We start from the raw sequence: 19,855 nt of genomic DNA, 5'->3' as shown, positions 1-19,855 counted from the left end.
AAATGTGGATATGATTAATTTACATACTAGAAGACATAGGACAAGACGGTGTGGCTTTCCAAATAGGATCTTCCTTCTACATTTTTCTCCAAAAAGCCTAATTTATTCGTAGCTGTAATAAAAATTGTGTTCACCTAAACTGTGGACATAGCTGAGATACACAGGAAAATGTAAATAGCGTTAGTAAGAATAGCTGTCAATATTGGGTAAGTCCAAGTGTTTAGCACAAGAGAACTAGAGGCAACAAGCTTTTATTAGTCACAGAAGGCCACTTTGAAATCTGATCTCCACAAGTGGGCTTTTTTTTTTTGTACAGTTGGATTTCATTAAAGCTCTCCCCTTATGACAAGGACTAGAGCACTGTAAGCTCAGAGAGCACAATCCCTGCCAAGTCTTCCATCATCCTCCACTAAAGGTGAGTTTGTGAGATATTCATCTTTTGCAATCGTATCACACATAAGGCTCAATTCACAAAGCTTTAACACAGGGATAATGCTCTCTAGGCATTGTTATTTTTAATCCTCATTGGACCTAGCTGATAATAACTGTCACTTTTATTTAAAATATTTACTAAACCTGCTACATTCGCTTTGTGATCTAAGCCCATCATGTGTTAGTGCCGGTTCACACTGGGGCGACCTGTGAGGCGACCTGGTCGCCTCACAGGTCGCCTCCCATAGGGAAGCTGCGGACCCGTTCTAATAGGAGTGACACAAGTCGCTCCGACCTAGAAAAAGGGTCCGGAGCTTCTTTGGGGCGACCAGGAGGCGACCGCCATAGACTTCAATGTTATGAAGTCCGTGGCGGCCGCTCCGAGGTCGCGGCGCGCTGCTCGCACCGCGATCTCGGAGGTCGCCCCTGCAAGTAGCGTCGCGGTAATGTGAACCGGCGCTTATACTGTTGTAGTGTAGGCTTGTTGCTTTGTCTAATTAACACATTGGGCTTCCAAATGCTATTTTGTAGGCAACAGGTTACTAAAAAATGTTTTATTTATATTCAAAGTATTAAAGTATTATTTATATTATTATTTATATTCAAATTATCAAAGCATGCAGCTGCATTTTTAAAATATTCTTTAATAGCAATTTTACTCCGCCAGTGTCTTTCTGTATATTGTATGTATTATGATAAGAGAAGTGTGAAGTTGTATATTTTTCTTGCTAAGAATCCACTGTATGTTTTTGTTGTTGCGATAGTTGGTAGTGCATGTTGCAATACATGGGCAAATTCTTCAGTTCCCATTAGTGTTACCACTAATGACTTCAACATGGCCATAGCCACAGGGGTCATTGCTTCTTGGAATTCCTACCTCTTGCAACTGTTTACAGCCATGTGTTACACATTAATGTGCTTTTTTACTATTAAATTACTGACGTGATAAAGTAAGTTAAATACATTTTATATTGAGGCATTCCTAAAAAAAAAAAAAAAAACACTTAGAAAATATATCAGCTTATTTTTAATAATATTCCTGAATTTAAATATATTTTCAGTAGATATTTAAAACGTTCTTATTTAAAAGTATTATTATTAATATAATACAGGATTTATATAGTACCAACAGTTTTTGCAGTGCTTTACAACATGGGAGCAGACAATACAGTTACAATACAATTCAATACGTTTATTGTATATCAGTCACATATAAGGCTTTTGTTTAGCTTATGACGGCATGAAGATCATATAATAAGTTTATTAACATTTGTTCAATCATATTCACTGTTGACTTTATTAATTACAGTGAAAAGTGCAGTTCTAACAATTCATCATGAATTGCATTGCATAGATTTAGTTAAAACCACAGTTTTTTTTTTCTTTAAGTGGAGTGGTTCTAATGTCTTTGGTATGTATAAGCCTGATAAGAAAGTTAGATAACGATCCAGGAAATGTATGTTATAGGTATTTAAATGGATGGGGAATGTTCTTCCAGTGCCGTTTCCCACATTGCATCTCCCTCGCAGGCAGTTCATACTGACATCTGCGAACCGCTGCTTGTGTCAATACAAAGTTAATGACAACCCCAGATCAGTTGCAAACTGTGAATTGGATCGCATGGGTGTGAAAACGCATGCGATCCGATTCCCGAGCGGGGAAAAAAGGTTCCTGCAGCATTTTTGTGGGAATGCAATGCGAGTGCGAGTTGTATGGCTGAATTTGCATTGCACAGACATTGCATGTGATCTGCACAGCATGTGATGTCTGTGTTCGCAATAGTGTAAACCCAGACTTAAAGTGATTGTAAAGTCTCTTTTTTTTCTATTAAAAAAACAAACATATTATACATACCTGCTCTGTGCAGTGGTTTTGCACAGAGCAGCCCAGATTCTCCTCTTCTCGGGTCCCTGGATGGAGTTCCTGCCCCTCCCTCCTGTTGAGTGCCCCCACAGCAAGCAGCTTGCTTTAGGGGCACCCGAGCCGAGCTGCAGCTCTGTGCATCCATACAGACACGGAGCTGCCATTCGGCCCTGCCCCCTCTCTCTTCTGATTGGCTAATTTAGTTTAATGGACAGCAGTGGGGGCCAATGGCCCCACAGCTGTGTCTCAGCTAAGGAGAGAGGACAGCTTAGGCATTTGTGGACATCGCTGGATAGAGAGGGGGCAAAGGTAGGTATTAGGGGGGCTGAGGGGGGGGGGGCTGCTATACACAGAAGGCTTTTTATCTTAACTACTTCTGGACCAGAAGAATTTGCCCCCTTAAAGACCAGGCCATTTTTTGCAATTCGGCACTGCATTACTTTAACGGACAATTTTGCAGTCGCGAGACGCTGTACCTAAATAAAATTTATGTCCTTTTTTCCCACTAATAGAGCTTTCTTTTGGTGGTATTTGATCACCTCTGCGATTTTTATTTTTGCGCTATAAACAAAAATAGGGAGACAATTCTGAAAAAAAAATATATTTTTCACATTCTGCTATATACCATTCCCAAAAAAAAAAAAACAAATTTAAAAATAATGTTTTTTAACATTTTAGGCCAATTTGTTTTCTGCTACATATTTTTGGAAAAAAAAATGCAATAAGCGTATTTTGTTTGGTTTGCGCAAATGTTATTGCATCTACTAACCACGTGAAAGATTTATGTCATTTTTTTTTTTTTATACTAGTAATGGCAGCAATTTTAGCAGGTCTGCGACATTGCGGCGGACAGATCGGACCCCTGACTGACATTTTTTACACTTTTGGGGGGAGCAGTGATATTACTACAGTAATCAGTGCTAAAAATAGACACTGTTACTGTAATAATGACACTGGCAGGGAAGGGGTTAGCACAGTGGGTATTCAAGGGGTTAAATATGTACCTAGGGGGGTGTTTCTAACTGTATGGGGGTTGTTCTTTTGAAATGATCACAGAGACCTGTGATCCTATATAAAAGGATCACAGGCGCACTGTGATCATTCCAGGGAGAAGAACGGTCGGCTGTGTTTACAACAGATGACCGTTCTTCTCTCTCAGCGGGGAGCGATCGTGGGTGGCAGGCGGCAATCGGAGCCACCTGCCCCATGCATTGGAGTCCCTGCTGCCGAGTGGGGGCGGAAGCCCCCTAGCTGCATGTGCGCGACCGATGTAGAGCTACGTCAGTTCAGGCAGGAGGGGCTGCCTGCCGCATTAAGATAAAAAACCTTCTGATTTTACAACCCCTTTAGTCCCGGTTCACACAAATGCAATGCCGGAACCCTGTGAATCCACTGCGGGTTCCAGAATCGCATTCAAACTCGTAGGCCGTTTCACACTGCCATATGGGAATCGCTGGGGGTGTCAATACAGAGTTAACGACACCCCCAGATCAGTTTGCATATTGCAACACCCATGCGATCTGATTCTGGTGCAGACCCAAAAAAGGGTCCTGTGCGAGTTGTGTCCGAATCCGATGCAAATGCACAGACATCGCATGTGATTTGCAGAGCAGTGCGCTCCGAATCACATGTGATGTTTGTCATCGCATATGTGTGAACTGGGACTTAAGCCTAGTACACACGATCATACAATAATTGGATCGATAGTACACAACGTTCGAGAGCCGATCACAATAGTTCATCCCAAATTTTTTGAAGGGACAAACACAAAAATATTTTTCTTACCATACCAGATTGTACAAGTTTTGTTTAACCACTTGCCGACCGGTCACGTTGACCGTACTGCGGCAAAGTGGCTCGATTCCGTCCAGCGACGTAGACCTACGTCGCTGGACTCCTCCCCCTGTAGGCGGCGCTCGCGCACCGCCAGAGGCGCGCTCCCGCTGTTTTCAGTCACAGCGGGAGTCGGGCCAGGGGAGGAGCGGTGGCGATCGCCGCCGCTCTTCCCCGATCGTCGGGGAATCGAGTTTGGAGATCCGCCCGCTTGTGTAAACAAAGCGGGCGGATCTCCCAATTGACAAGGAGTGACAGATTGCAGTGTTCAGCATAGCTGAACATGCGATCTGTCCTTGTGTCACTCAGTCACCTCCCCCCACACAAGTTAGTAAGCACCAGACATACATTAACCCCTCCCTCTCCAATAAAATTAACCTCTTCCCTGCCAGTGTCATTTTTACAGTAACAGTGCATATTTATAGCACTGATTACTATAGAAATGTCACTGATATCCCCAAAATTGTCAAAAATGTCAGTCAAGTGTCCGATCTGTCTGCCGCAATGTCGCAGGCCCGCAAAAAAAATCGCAGATCGCCGCCATTACGCGTTAAAAAAAAAAACACCAAAAATTACAGAAATCTTTCCCTTAGTTAGTAAACGCAATAACTTTTACGCAAACCAATCAAAATACGCTTATTGTGATTTTTTTTTTTACCAAACATAGGTAGCAGAAAACAAATTGGCCAAAAATTTAAAAAAAATTAGATTTTTACATTTTTTTTGGGAGGGGGAATTTCATATAAAAAAATGTTAAAAATATTGTTATTTTTTCAAAATAAATGCTCTTTTTTTGTTTATAGCGCAAAAAGTAAAAATCACACAAGTGATCAAATACCACCAAAAGAAAGCTCTGTTTGTGGGAAAAAAAGGACGTAAATTTTGTTTGGGTACAGCGTCGCACGACCGCGCAATTGTCAGTTAAAGTCGCACATCGCCGAATCGCAAAAAGTGGCCTGGACGTAAGACAGCAAAATCCTCCGGTGGTAAAGTGGTTAATCAGCACAGTTTTCACCCGAAAAAAATTGTAAGAGCAAAATTAAGCATGCTCGGAAATGAAAGAATACATTCCAATACAATACATCAGAATCTGAATTTGTATTCTGTCGCATGAGAATTTTTGTAACTTTAGTTACTTTTTTGATATGAGACTAGCCTGCACAAAAAAACAGTTGATCATTTGTCCGATATTCTCATTGTAAATCATTTATCTTTTTTTTTTTTTTTTTTTGCTCAACCAGCGGGTTGAATGAAAAAAAAAAATGACATGATTCTGTCATCCACACATTTGGTGTAGATGGGGAAATCCTCCTTGTAGTCTGACAGCACGGAGACTACCTTGCTGTCAGAATACACTGATCAGCATTGCAGGCTATAGCAGGCGGCGCTGATTGAGCAGCAAGTGTTCAACAAGGCAGTTATACAGAAGTCTATTGGTAGATTGACCTGTGTACAACCACCCTGACCATACAGGGATCGAAATGCGTCAGTCCTTGCTGAACTAGTCAAATTTCGATCCATTTATGGCCGGCTTAGTTATATTATTGTATACATTGTTTTTGTCTATTGGTAGCTTGGAAAGACAAATAAATGTGTCAATGGTGATGCAGCAGTAAAAATTCCTGCTACAGCTTTTTACAACATCAGACTCATGCTTTTGTGCTTGTTGTCTAGGGATTTGTGCATGCAAATGCAATAAATAACCTGACATGTTCTCACTGACTCAAACTATTTTACATCACACTGTGATCTAGGTAGAAAGATTTTTGCTGCATACTCTTTTAAAGCATCGGTTTAACAGATTCATAAATAAATGGAATTACAGTGACTTGAAATACATGAATGACAGATATCCTCAAGCTTGATGGATATATTTATTTTAGTAATTTGGTAAGTGCTTGCTTTATACATTCTTTACCTAACACTCAACACGTGCTTTAAAGTCCAAAATGTAAAATACCATAATAGAAAGTATCTGCTACTTACTCTGCTTCCTTCCAAAATGTAAAGCACCATAGCTCTTTACATTTCACATTTTCTTTTCTGTATTTACCATAAAAGTAGTCCTGTTTTTGTGCTTTTTAGGCTGATAAGGCGAAACTAACAGGGGTACCTTTGGACAGCAGCATTGCTCACACTGCAGTTACACAAGTAGTTACAGCAGCAGTTTTTTTCCTATTTAAATAAAGTTTTACGTAAATAAATAAAAGCTGATCATTGTAAGCACCTTAATTAGTGGTAAATGGTTTATCCTAACACTCTAAATGCAACATTTGCACAAGAGCTTGTTCTGTTGATAAACATTACAATTACTGGCTGGATCGCCAGATGAAAATAAAGGAAAGAAAGCCTAAAAATAAAAACAAATGTAGCCAAACACATCTTAAAATTATTCAGCTGCAATATAATAAATGTTTGCTTTTGGGTTTAATACAGCTTGAATGTCACTGAGTTTTATATTTACATCACTTCCTGTGTGGCTGGATTGGAAACCCCAGAGGGAGGAAGTAAATCAGGTAATTAGGCAAGTACTCCAATTGCTGCCCAAAGCTTTTGGATGTGTATAGACAGTATGTTGTCAAAAGTATTGGCCCACCCTTTTCAGCCATAACAGCTTCAACTCTACTGGGAAGGCTGTCCACAAGGTTTAGGAGTGTGTCTATGGGAATGTTTGACCATTCTTCCAGAAGCACATTTATGTGGTCAGGCACTGATTTGGACCAATTGAAGCTGTTATAGCTGCAAAGGGTGGGCCAACTCAATATTGAACCCATATAGACTAAGACTGGGATCTGGGATGCCATTAAAGAAGTTATGTGCTTGTAAAGGTAGGCGTCTCAATACTTTTGACAATATATATATATATATATATATATATATATATATATATATAGATAGATAGATAATATATATATATATATATATATATATATATATATATATATATATATATATATATATATATATACATAGATAGATAGATAGATAGATAGATAGATAGATAGATAGATAGATAGATAGATAGATAGATAGATAGATAGATAGATAGATAGATAGATAGATAGATAGATATATCTAGATATAGATATATATACTGTATTTTTTTATATATATATATATATATATATATATATATATATATACACACACAAACAGTATCTAGACTGATGACAAAGGTATACCTGTCCCCTTGTTGGTATGTATCTCGCATGCACTATAACAGATAGCTAAGTCTAAGATACAGTGTGCATGTGTAGTGGTTACCTAGCTGTATGTAAAAAAAATTCTGTGTGCAGCAGCACCCCCAAGTAATTACCTGAGCCCCCTCTCAATCCAGCGATGTCCACAATAACCGGAGAACCTTGGCTATCCGGGGACTAGCACTCCTGATTGGCTTTTGGCAGCAACGGGAGCCATTGGCTCCCGCTGCTGTCAATCACAGCTAGTGAGCAAATCAGGAGATAAAGGGGCCAAGTCACAGTTCCATGTGTAAATGGACACACAGAACCGCAGCTCAGCAGTGCATCTGTTTGGGTGCCCCTGGAGCAAGCTGCTTGCTGTGGGGGCACTCGGCAGGAGGGAGAGGCCAGGAGCGCCGGCATGGGACCCAAGAACAAGGGTTTAGCAAAACTTTAATACTGCCCCTTTAAAGTCTGGGATTCTATAGCTAGTTTTAGTTCAGGGCTCAATAACCAGCATGGGCTAGAGCCAAGTTAGGCATCCTATGGCCCAGAAGTAAATAAGGTTTAATCTTGCATGGCAGATTAGAAGTTACTAGGGACTAAGACGCAGAGAAGACAGGCTGACTCTGAGTTCCAGTGTCACACCCATTTTCTGCACGTGAGAAGCTGTATTCCAGGTTGGTTGGACAACAGTTAGAGATCTCCCTATCATCAGGTCTTCGGCATCAAGATGAATGCCGCATCGCAATTGTCCTGACTTTGCTGCAACATTCTTCTAAAGTTATATTGACTATACAGTATATAACGGGTATATGTGTACAATTCCACCAACACTCCTGTTGGGCCCTTTGCTGATAATACTTGTTTGTACATTGGATGAATGTACTAACATTAATTTTTTATTACATGAAGTATATATTATTTACATACTGTTGTGTATCTATTTACTTATGGTTAATATTAGCACAATATCATTTTTGGAGGAGGGCAATTTGTCATAACCCCCCCCCCCCCCTCAAAAGAGTGCTACACATTTTTTCATTAATACTGTTTATTAATATAAAGGATTTATATAGTTTAAACAGTTTGCACAGCACTTTACAATAATAGAAAAAAAAAAACGTCAGTTACAATACAATTCATACAAGAGGGCTAGCAGGGCCCTGCTCTTGAAAGTTTACAATCTAAAAGGTAGGGGCAAGTGATACAAAAAGGTCATAAGTGTGTGGGGGTGAGTTGATAAAGAAAGTAAAAGTTCCTTTTTTAGGTGGATAGGCTTCCCTGAAGAGATTCCTTTTTTTTTTTTGGAATCACCTACACACACATTGTGGCAGGGACTCCCATGGGATGAGAGAGGCTTTGGAGAAGTCCTGTAGCACTAAAGATCATGGTTTGGCTGATATTTTGAGATGAGGCTGGTGATGTAGCTCAGGACAAAGTTGTAGAAGGCACTGTATGTTGCTGTTAGAATTTTGATTTTTTTTTTTTTTGGGGGGGGGGGGGGGGTTTAGCAGAAGCAAGTTTGGAGCTCCAGTCCCAGAAGCCGACTTATTCGTGGAAACGCGTCAGGGGGAGCAAGTTGTGCTGCTGCATGTCCCGGATCGCACTGCAGGCGACCGTGACCGCATTTGCTGTTTACCTCTTTGGATCTTGAAAGTGTGTTTTTTTAGCTATTTTATCAATAAAAACCCGTGGGTAATGCACTATCAGTCCCTTCCTTTTATTGTGGTCTCCTTGCTGGCAATCCCATCCTTGGAAGCCTCCAGACCCCCTCAACCAGGAAGCTGATGATCCATCCATCCCATTTGAGATTCCACTCTATTTGGCTGATCAATTGGATTCCCTGGTACCACAGTATATGCGCCAATCTCTCTCAATTGTGGTAAGAGTCCATTCACATCATTGGGTGTCACCACAAGATTGTATTTTTGTTTAAAGTCACGTTTATGGATTGCCTTTTGGTAAGAGGTTAATTCACCTACTTCACATCACCAGTCATCCATGTGTTTGGTTTTTGTTTGGGAAAACTTTCTTTGGATGAAAAGACTTTATTTTAAAAGATTGATTCATTCGATTGCACTTATATGGACATTTTGTTATTGTTCTCTTGTCTTATTAGCGCTCTTTTGTAACTGATTTCATATGTTACACAAGTTTAGAGATTGGCAGAGAGAGAGTAATGGTGGACACTAAGTGGTTACTAAGGTGTATGAGTTTGACAATAGCATTCATAAAAAACTGAAGAGGGATAGCCTGTATAAAGGTAGTCCAACAAGAAGGGAGTTGCAATATTCAAGAGAAGCAATAACAAGAGAGTGAACTAGGTTGATGGTGCAAATTGTTAGGAACAGGCATATTTCGGAAATGTTATGGGGATGAAGGTGGCAATATTTAGACAGTAATTGGATGTGTGTCAGAGAGGAGAGAGGGCAGAATCCAGGATGGCATGAAGGGAAGGACTAAGAGTTGTGCTACTGATCTCAATATAAAAGTTGGAGAAGTGGGCATGGGGAAAGGTTAGAGGGAAGGTGGTGGAAATATTATGAGCTAAGTTTTGGAAAGATTTAATGTTAGGATGTGGTGTGATATCTATTCTAATATTGCAGTTGGTAAATTAGTGATGCTTGAGGAGACTGAAAGGGTGAGCTGATGAGAAAAAAGATAGATTTGGGTGTTGTCAGCATATAATTGATAGATAGGTAAACAGGGGTTTGGCATTAACAGGGAAGTTATGCCTCGTACACACGCAACGATTATCGGCCGACCGATCGTTCGACTTTTGTCCAGTGTTGTGTTGTTGGTTGAAATGTGCTCTAGACTGCACACAAATTTTCTCAGCCAACAAAAATCTACTTCAGAAGTGATGTCATGTGATGGTTTAATTTCCGTGTGTTTTTTCTTCTCTGAGCATGCCCAGTCTTGCTCATCAGATTTTTGTCTGCCGAAATCTGTACTGACTGACGGAAAATCGGCCGTTGTGTTGACGGCCAACAAAAATTTCATAGCCTGCACACCAGATTTTATTCGGCCGAAAAGTCGGAGTCGGTTGTCAAAAGCATCATACTAACAAGCCGAAAATCGGCCGATCGGACGTTGGCCGAAAATTCGCGGCCAACTATCGATGCGTGTGTACGAGGCATAAGTCACCAAAAATGATGATGGGTGTTTTAGAGAAGAGAAAGTAGGGTAGCCTGGCAGAAAAGTCATGAAGGAAGCATGCCACTGAACTAGGATGCCAATAAAACATGGCAGCCATTACAGAAAAGCAAAAAACAAATACAGTGAGCTTCAAAAGAGTGGAAATGAAGGAAGAACTTTGGGGATGAAAGGATTCCAGCTCCACCTTCCTTCACTCCACTGGTTCTGGATGAGTACAATGAAGGCTACCATGGGTAAGGGCAGCAGGAGAAATATAGCAGGATTAGGAACGTCCCTTATATAATCCCTCTCACTCCCAGCAGCCCAAGATCATAATGAACAGAGAGGGTAGACCGTGTCTTGATCTGTATCCCAAGGAAAGGATTTTACAGGCAAAATTCAGTTTTACAAGTAAAAAATAATTTTTCCTCATTGTACAGCACAGGATCTTTAGTCTTGATCATGGGACATACAAAAACAGTCCAACTGAGGGGTGGGTAAGAAAACAAACACTTACAGGCCCATGTAACAACAGGTCAGGGCTTGACAGAACTCAGAGAGCCGCTTGAAGCAAGTTACTCCGGAAACTGGCATCATATCAGGCCTGAACATCCCTCTGGTAAAAACTTAACAAAAGTGAACGGAAGACAGTGTGGAAATCTTACAAAGCTGAGAAAAAGTTGCCTGATGCTGAAAAGCCTAAGGCCTCTTTCACACGGGCGTTCCGTTTGTCCGTATATCACCCCATCCGTTTGCGGGTGATATATGGACATAATGTATGTCAATAGGATTGCGGGTGTCAGCGGATGACCATCCGCTGACATCCGATTTGCGACCTTTCAGTTCTGTTGTCATTCTGGTGTCATTCGCTGACATCCGCAATCCCATAGACATACATTATGTCCGTATATCATCCGCAAATGGATGGGATGATATGCGGATATATGGACCGGATGACACAAGTGTCATCTGTGTCCGTAAAAAAAAAAAAAGTGCCGGAGCACTGTTTTTATAAAAATATTGGATAACATTTATTTTACACTATGTGGAGCATTCTCATTTTTCCATGCATATTCCCCTGGGTGGCTGCCGATATATAAGATGGAGTGAAGTGGCGACATCGTATTTCCAGGATTTGAGCCAATCACTTTTAAGCATATACGAATTCTCACTTTGAGGGTCATATCATTCCGATAAGCCTCTGACCTGGGCACTGGTGAGGGAGCACAAAGTGTACTATTTTTTATTTATTTTTTTTGCCAGGAGGAAATTTTACACTATATGAAGATTACTGTATTTCATTTACAAATCATGGTAGAGTACCTTTGTTTGCATGGACATTCTACTATAGATACACATGCTTTTTTTTTTTTTTTGGTTTTATGGGTGTGCACTTGACTCTGGGTTTATTTGATATTACCATTTTGTATCTAATGGTGAGCTTGCTGCTGGATTGGAGATTTTACCCATTAGCACAATTTAAAGTTAGCTGCCTATAACCTATGGTTAAAAAGACTAAAGATCCTGTGTCATGTACTGCAAGAAATGGCTTTAGCAATAGCTGCCTTTCCTCAAGGAATGACAATTCGTGCAGTTACCCAACACACTTGAAGTGTTGCTGCAGATTTTTGCACCAGTTATGACACACAAGAATTAAAGGGGAAGTGTTTCAGGAAAGGGATGGAGCTGTTCATAATTTGAGACATTACTTTAATGTATTGCTATTAAAAAATAAATTATTGCCAATAGTTGTACTCCAGTGCAACAGCTAGGTGATCCTATTATTTATTACTCATAGAGCAATAAAAGTCCAAGTTGAAAGACCTAGCAATTTTATAATTAACGTGGATGGAAACCCCATTCATGAAATCTGACCTGGGCACATATACAGTACCTGTAGTGTTTACTTATCTTTCTCCAAAGCCCTCAGTCTTGTGTTTTTCTGCTGCTCCTTTCCTCTGTTATCAGCATGATAACTTCTGACAAGTTCTCAAACACAGCAGATAAAAGCAGCTTGAAATTTGTGTCGGGATGGGTGCATAGAGATAAATTAGCATAGAGCTTGTCTATTCACAGCACAGCTCTGCACGTTTTTTTCTTTCCTCTGCCTATGGAAGGAGGGGGGGGTTGTGTCTTTCCTCCAATCAGCTGTCACACAGTGTATGCCAAGACTCCACACCCAGTGCTGGAACAGGAAGAAAAAATTGTAACACAGTGCCGGTTTAGGAGATATTAATTGTACCTACAGGTAAGCCTTATTATAGGCTTACCTGTAGTTAAAAGTGAAAAAAGCGGGATACTACCGCTGTAAGTCTGTTTGTGTTATATACATTATGAGGGGAATTTACCAAAACTGGAGCAGCCAGAATCTGGAGCATTAGGCATGGCAACCAATTAGCTTCTATTTTTCACTTTCAAAGCTTAACTGAACAAACTGAAAAATAGAAGCTGATTGGCTGCCATGAACAGCTTGTGGGGAGGTGCAGCATGGTTTGGCAGTAGTAAACACTCAAAGTCCAGCTGCAGAAAACAGAACTGTATTAAAGTCCAATAATGCACAACAAGCCTGGCGGAAAGACAACCCGACCAGGCACACTCACAGAATGTACTCCAATGTGTAATGGCAACAGGTCCAAGGTGTGCTGACAGAATCTGTCTGGAGGGAAGGAATGTGGTCTGGCTGGTCTGTACTCAAGTAGGGAGGCTTCCAGGGTGGATTGCATGTCCCTGCACTTTCCCCACTTGTATGGAACCTCTCCCTGATGCTAAGCATTGTCCCTGACAGATGGGTGACGTGTCCCTTAAATAGACTCTGCCTCACCCAAGATGGCCACCAAGGTCATATGGGGTGCCAGCATCCAATCAGATGCTACCTCTCCACAACCAAGGAGATCATAGAGGAACAAGGCTCCTCTCAACTTCCTCCTCCACCTGCATTGCTGCTACAGATGAGCGCCACCTGCAGTGGAGAAAATAGATTGTACCTGCCTACAAGCTGCTCCATTTTCTGTCTGTTCCAGTTTAAAAAAAACCCCACTATGTATTTTGAAGAAACAAAAATAGGTCTTATCAGTATTTTTTATTTATTTTTTAAGCTTCAGACTTCCAGATTCTGCAACTTTCACCTAATTAGTGAATTAATGTATTCTTTAACCACTTCAATACAGGGCAGTTACACCCCCTTCCTGCCCAGGCCAATTTTCTGCTTTTAGCGCTGTTGCATTTTGAATGACAATTGCGCGGTCATACAACACTATACCTAAACCAAATTTATGTAATTTTTCTCCACAAATAGAGCTTTCTTTTGGTGGTATTTGATCACCGCAAGGTTTTTTCTTTTTTGGTGCACAAATAAAAAAAGACCGAAAAAAACTTTTTTGTTTATGTTATAAAATATTGTAAATAGATACATTTTTTCCTGCACTGATGAGCACTGATGAGGCCGCACTGACAGGCACTGATGAAGAGGCACTGATGGGGTGGCACTGATATGCAGCACTGATGGGCACTGATAGATAGCACTGATATGCAGCACTGATGGGCACTGATATGTGGCACTGATAGGTAGCACTGATATGCAGCATTGGTGGGCACTGATAGGCAGCGCTGATGGGCACTGATAGGCAGCAATGATGGTCACTGATAGGCGGCACTGATGGGCACTGATAGGTGGCACTGATGGGCACTGATCGGCAGCACTGATCGGCACTAATAGGCGGCACTGATCGGCACTGATGGTCACTTATTGGCAGCACTGGTGGGCAATAATGGGCACTGGTGGGTGGCACTGATAGATGGCAATAATGGGCACTGGTGGGCAGCACTGATAGGGAGGGCACCACTGGCAGACTCTTAGAGCCCTGATTGCCATCCCTGGTGGCCATGGTGGGCATCCCTGGTGGTCATGGGTGGGCATCCCTGGTGGCTCTAGTGGCACCCCCCCCCCCCCCAGGGCTGCACTAGTAATCAATGTTCTGATTACCAGCACAGACCCCCCCCCCCCCTGTGATCAGTGAGTAATTAGCAAAAAAAATGCTTCAAACTCACTGATCCCCTGGTTGCAGCACAGATCGTCTCTTCTTCTCCTCACTGACAGGATCTGTGTGAGGAGAAGAAGAGATCAAAGCCGTTACAATGGCTGTATTTACATTACATGACGGCTGTGATTGGACACAGCCGTCATGTGATCAGGAGGCCCAATCACAGGGCCCTCCTGCCAAAACGTGTTGCTATGTGTCCGAGGGACATAGGCACATCGAGATCGCGCCGCTGCGCATGCCCGCGGCGGCGCAATCTCGCTCCTTCTGCAGGATGTTCAGGAACGTCCAATCAGAAGGACGAGACTCCCACCCGGCTGTATATGTACAGTGGCCGGGTGGGAGGTGGTTAAGCAAATTGATCAATATAGATGTAAAAAAATTATAGAATGTTGCAAGCAGAATAAAAACTAAAATGTATAAATATTTTGAAACAGCGAGGTTTTTTTTATGATAGATCACTATTATTCATTCTGCAAAGGATTGGGAATAGGAAGTCTCTTACTACCTACCAATGTATAAAACATGTGGTTTCCCTACAGAGATGTATAATATTTTTAATGCTAAATGCTGTACATTGGTAGGATACAGCTTTATAGTTCCTTTGTTTACTGTCTGCTCACACATTGAGCAGTGAAGAATGTATATTACATAATACACATTTCCCTAGAAACACATCTGTAGGTTTAGGTTGACTGTTTCAAAGCAGAAATATTCTAAAATATCTAAAATAGAGTATGTACCACAAACCATTAAACAATGCTAAAATAAAACAGACAGAGATTTGTAGCCCTCTTTGTAAGGGGGGGGGGGGGTTATGACAAATAGCCCTCCCCAAACAGAATATTGCACTAAAATTGTAAATGAGTGAAGCAGAACCTTCCCCCAAGTGGAAGAGTAGGTTTGATAAAATTGGCAGTGCCTCCACCCTGAAAAGAGCCTCTGTGATCAGAGGAGATTAATTCCCTCAGAAATTAACCAGTAATCTACTCAAAACCAGCATATAAAATTACCCATAAGTATATAGATGCATACCAGTATATTATAGTAAAATAATATTGGCTTTATATAATAAAAGTTTATTAATAGTACATACAGTGCATCCACTGTACAGACAGGTAATATCAGCAAAGGGTCCAACAGGACTCCTAAAGGAATTGTGCGCATATAGTCAGGTATATATAGTTATTAATAAAGATACCTCCATCTGAATGTTGCAGCAAAGTTCAGTTTTAGGGGCCCCCTGAGAACGATTGTGATGTGGCATTTATCTTTGTGTCAGATACCTAAAGACAAGATCAGCAGTGATTGGGAGATCCTCCAACCATTGTCCAACCAGCCTGGAACACAGATTCCCACCAGCAGAAACCGTGGGGTGATACTGTATCTACTGTGTGTCTTGGTCTCTAAAAACGACTAATCTGTCATGCAACTGAACCTCTATAACTACCAAGTGGATATTGGATGCCTAACCTGACTCTAATCCTATGCTGGTTATTGTGCTAAAACTGCTATAGAATCCCAGGCCAGAAGGGACAGGGTTAACTAGAATCAAGGGAGCTGTATATAGATTCTATTGTATTAACGCAGTAGTAAACACCGCTTGGTGACTTTTACCTACGGGTAAGCTTATAATAAAGCTAACTTGTATGTAGAAGGAATAGCTCCTAAATGCGCACTGTTTAGGAGATATTCAATGGTGAATGCACATTGCACTCTGAAGAGATGGCATTCTGAATATGCCATCTCTTCAGATCACTGTTGCACAATTGTGGCTCCCGGGTGTGTAGGTGGAGTGCAGCTTGGTGAAGAGACAGTAAGTCACACAGGCGGGTGCGAGAAACTTGTATTAAAAATAAATGCAGCAACAGTTCACAATTCAGTAAAGCCACCCAGAAGGGCATACTCCCAGTTCTGGAATGACAGCGTCTGTGGAGAGGGAACCGAATGCAACCTAGCCGTTTGGTCCTATTTGGAGGAATGTCCAGAAGAGATGAGGCCCTACACTTACTCTCTTCCATAGGAACCTTTCCCAAGCACTATTGCTGTCCCTCATAGAAGGGGTACCAGTCCCTACTCTGTCCACTTGGCAAAAGTGCACCAAAACCCAGGAGGCAGGGCCTTAAATAGGCTTTGCCTGCCCAAGATGGCTGCTTAAGTCACATGGGGTGGCAGCATCCAATAGGATAGCTTCCCCAATGACCCAGGAAACCATAAAAGAACCTTGTTCCTCCTGACTTCCTCTCTTGGAAGAGGAAGAACGCTACCTGCCATGGAGAGAATAGCATCCATTTTAGATAGAGTAAGGGAGAGTTATAACTCCTGTCAGTTTTTTGCCATCTATGTCCCATTGGGGAGATTCCCCCTCACTTCCTGTCCCCTAGCCAAAACAGAACGTGGCAGGAAATCTCTTCAAAGTGAAGGAATCCCAAGGTGTCACCAGAACTAGTGTTCCTAGAGGAAGATTTCCTGTTCTAGTGCCAACCCAAAATTTGTGATTTTCTTTTTACTTTTGAAGATATAAGTAAACAGAACAAATAGAGAGAATGAATATCCTTAACAAGGGGGGCACAGACAGCAATGAAAATTTAACAAGGGTTCCAATCCCTCTCTACTCCATCCGAAACTTTAAAAAATGTTTTGCCTTTTGCTATACTTTTAGGATTGTGGCTCATACTGAAAGATCAAATAATTATTATTATTATGTGGCTAAAAAATTACAGAAAGTGAGAGCATCCATTTAACTTCAAGCTGGATTTATGCCAGGTAAATCACCTTCATTAAAGCGGTAGTAAACCGCACAAATTTTTTCATTTTTTGAACCCTGCAAGGTAATGTCATAATGTGCTAGTATGCATCAGAAACTAACACATTATGGTAAACTTACCTGACAAGGAAGCCTTCCAGCCTAAGCTGTCACCGTTGCAGGCACTTCTATCTTCTCCTGGTCTTCCTTCTGGGTGTGCGGAATGAGGCTGTGTGATTGGCAGAAGCTGTGATGAAGTCACTCCCGCATGTGTGGGCAGGAGCCGCCGTTTACGACACAGGACTCTGAAGGAATAGCCCTGTTGGCTGTTCCTTCAGAGCGCAATGCACCGGTGACATCACCGGCTGCATGTACAATAAATATCTTCTAAATGGTCCATGTTCAGGGGCTATTTACAGTACACAGAACATGGAAATGCAATTACTTTAGTAAATATAAACTGATATATACTTCTAATGAGAAAATGTATTTAGCAGTGTTGTGACTTCTATCAGTGTCTAGTTAAAGCTCACAGGAGGAACTTTCATTCTACTCTGACTGTCCTATGATGCTGTAGGACCCCTGGCCATCTGTCTGGACAGTGCTGATTGGCCCTGTGCTGATCAAATGCACCCTCCTAAGGAAAAATTAACTTTCTAGCAATACACACTAAACTGAGCATGTGCAGAGTGACTCCAAATGTGCTGTACTATCAAGAGATGAATTGGGGACAGTGAAAGAAGGGGAGGCTCAGAGAAGACAGGATCAAACAGCCTTTTTACACAATCCAGAGGGTTAACCTTCTAGGTTCCACAATGAATATAACAAGCATGCTTTACTGCATATACAGACAGATTTTACTGTTGTGGGTTTAGTAACACTTTAATTACCCTGCAGAGGCCACGAGACTAGAAAGACCTGGCACTGTCCATTTTTTTTTCTTGACTATATTGTGGGTAAACTGTAATGCTACAGAATTGATTCTTTACAAACAACCCCAGTACTGGCTTTCATACTTTAGCCTGGAGATTGTGGCATTACAGAAGAATTCCAGGTAAAGATATTTTATACATACACTATATTACCAAAAGTATTGGGACGCCTGCCTTTACACGCACATTAACTTTAATGGCATCCCAGTCTTAGCTGGTAGGGTTCAATATTGAGTTGGCCCACCCTTTGCAGTTAAAGCAGCTTCAACTCTTCAAGGAAGACTGTCCACAAGGTTTAGGGGCGTTTCTAAGGAAATGTTTGACCATTCTTCCAGAAGCGCATTTGTGATGTCAGGCACTGATGTGGACAAGAAGGCCTGGTTCAGAGTCTCTGCTCTAATTCATCCCAAAGGTGTTCTATTGGGTTGAGATGCAGGCCAGTCAAGTTCGTCCATCCCAAACTCGCTCATCCATGTCTTATGGATCTTGCTTTGTGCAGTGGTGTGCAGTCATGTTGGAACAGGAAGGGGCCATCCCCAAACTGTTCCCACAAAGTTGGGAGCATGAAATTGTCCAAAATATCTTGGTATGCTGACGCCTTAAGAGTTCCTTTCACTGGAACCAAGGAGCAAGCCCAACCCCTGAAAAACAACCCCACACCATAATCCCCCCTCCACCAAATGATTTGGACCAATGCACAAAGCTATGTCCATAAAGACATGGATGAGCAAGTGGATAGAACACTTTTGAGATGAACTAGAGCGGAGACTGCGAGCCCGTCTTCTTTCCAACGTCAGTGCCTGAACTCACAAACGCGCTTCTAGAAGAATGGTCAAACATTCCCATAGAGACACTCCTAAACCTTGTGGACAGCTTTCCCAGAAGAGTTGAAGCTGTTATAGCTGCAAAGAGTGGACCAACTCAATATTGAACCCTATGGACTAAGACTGGGATGCCATTAAAGTTCATGTGGTTGTAAAGGCAGGCGTCCCAATACTTTTGGTATTATAGTGTAGTTACAGTCTATACCTGGCTGATGTCCCTGGAAGCTGGATATCACTGAATTAGACATTGATACTCCAGTGATGTCCACTTGCGTTCTGTGCTGAGTGCTGAGTGGATGGCCTGCTGCATTCTGAACATAGGATGTCAGCCACTAAGCACTGAATGAATGAACAGGGTTCTTCGACTGGACAAGGTGGAAAGCGTGATAGTCTCCGCCCTGCCTCTCCACCTCGTCCAATCAGAGAATCATAATATATACAAAGTTACATTGGTCCACGCTGAACCAACATAGCTATGTATAAAATATTCATACATGGAATTCCTGGAGTTTCTTCCTTTAAGCAGATTATGCAATGAAGAGGATTTGCCTGAAACTATAACTCTTTGTGGGATTCTTCAGTTTAAAGTGTATATATGCTCAAAATTTAATATTATCTATTAATTTCCACATTAGATATTTAATATTTCTAGCCTACTTCCATTAGTCTGGATGATCTTAAAGTTTGTAAACTTTGTGAAAAATCCTCCACATTTACATATTTCAATTTTGTGACATATATTCATAATGACCTGTGTGTGAAGTCATGCTGTGTCACACATTTCACAGTGCCTGTCTTCTGAATTACAGAGGTGCAGAGATAAGGAGTTTCAGGAGGAAGAGACGGTGTTCTATCAGAATACCGCTAC

General features: G+C 41.5%; 1 protein-coding gene across 1 annotated transcript in view; it reads left to right on the top strand.

Annotated features, from left to right (window-relative positions):
* Positions 1 to 280: 280 nt before the first annotated feature.
* LOC309552593 (hyaluronidase-like) overlaps positions 281 to 19,855 on the top strand; it is a gene marked incomplete at its 3' end in the record, with an annotated part of 34,733 nt that continues 15,158 nt past the window's right edge. The window contains exon 1 of the mRNA XM_082253539.1: positions 281 to 415. The remainder of the gene's footprint in view (positions 416 to 19,855) is intronic.

The sequence above is a fragment of the Pelophylax lessonae genome (genome assembly GCF_965119305.1).
Source record: "Pelophylax lessonae genome assembly, chromosome: 4".
Taxonomy (NCBI): Eukaryota; Metazoa; Chordata; class Amphibia; order Anura; family Ranidae; genus Pelophylax; species Pelophylax lessonae.
This window is presented reverse-complemented; position numbering and strand designations above follow the sequence as displayed.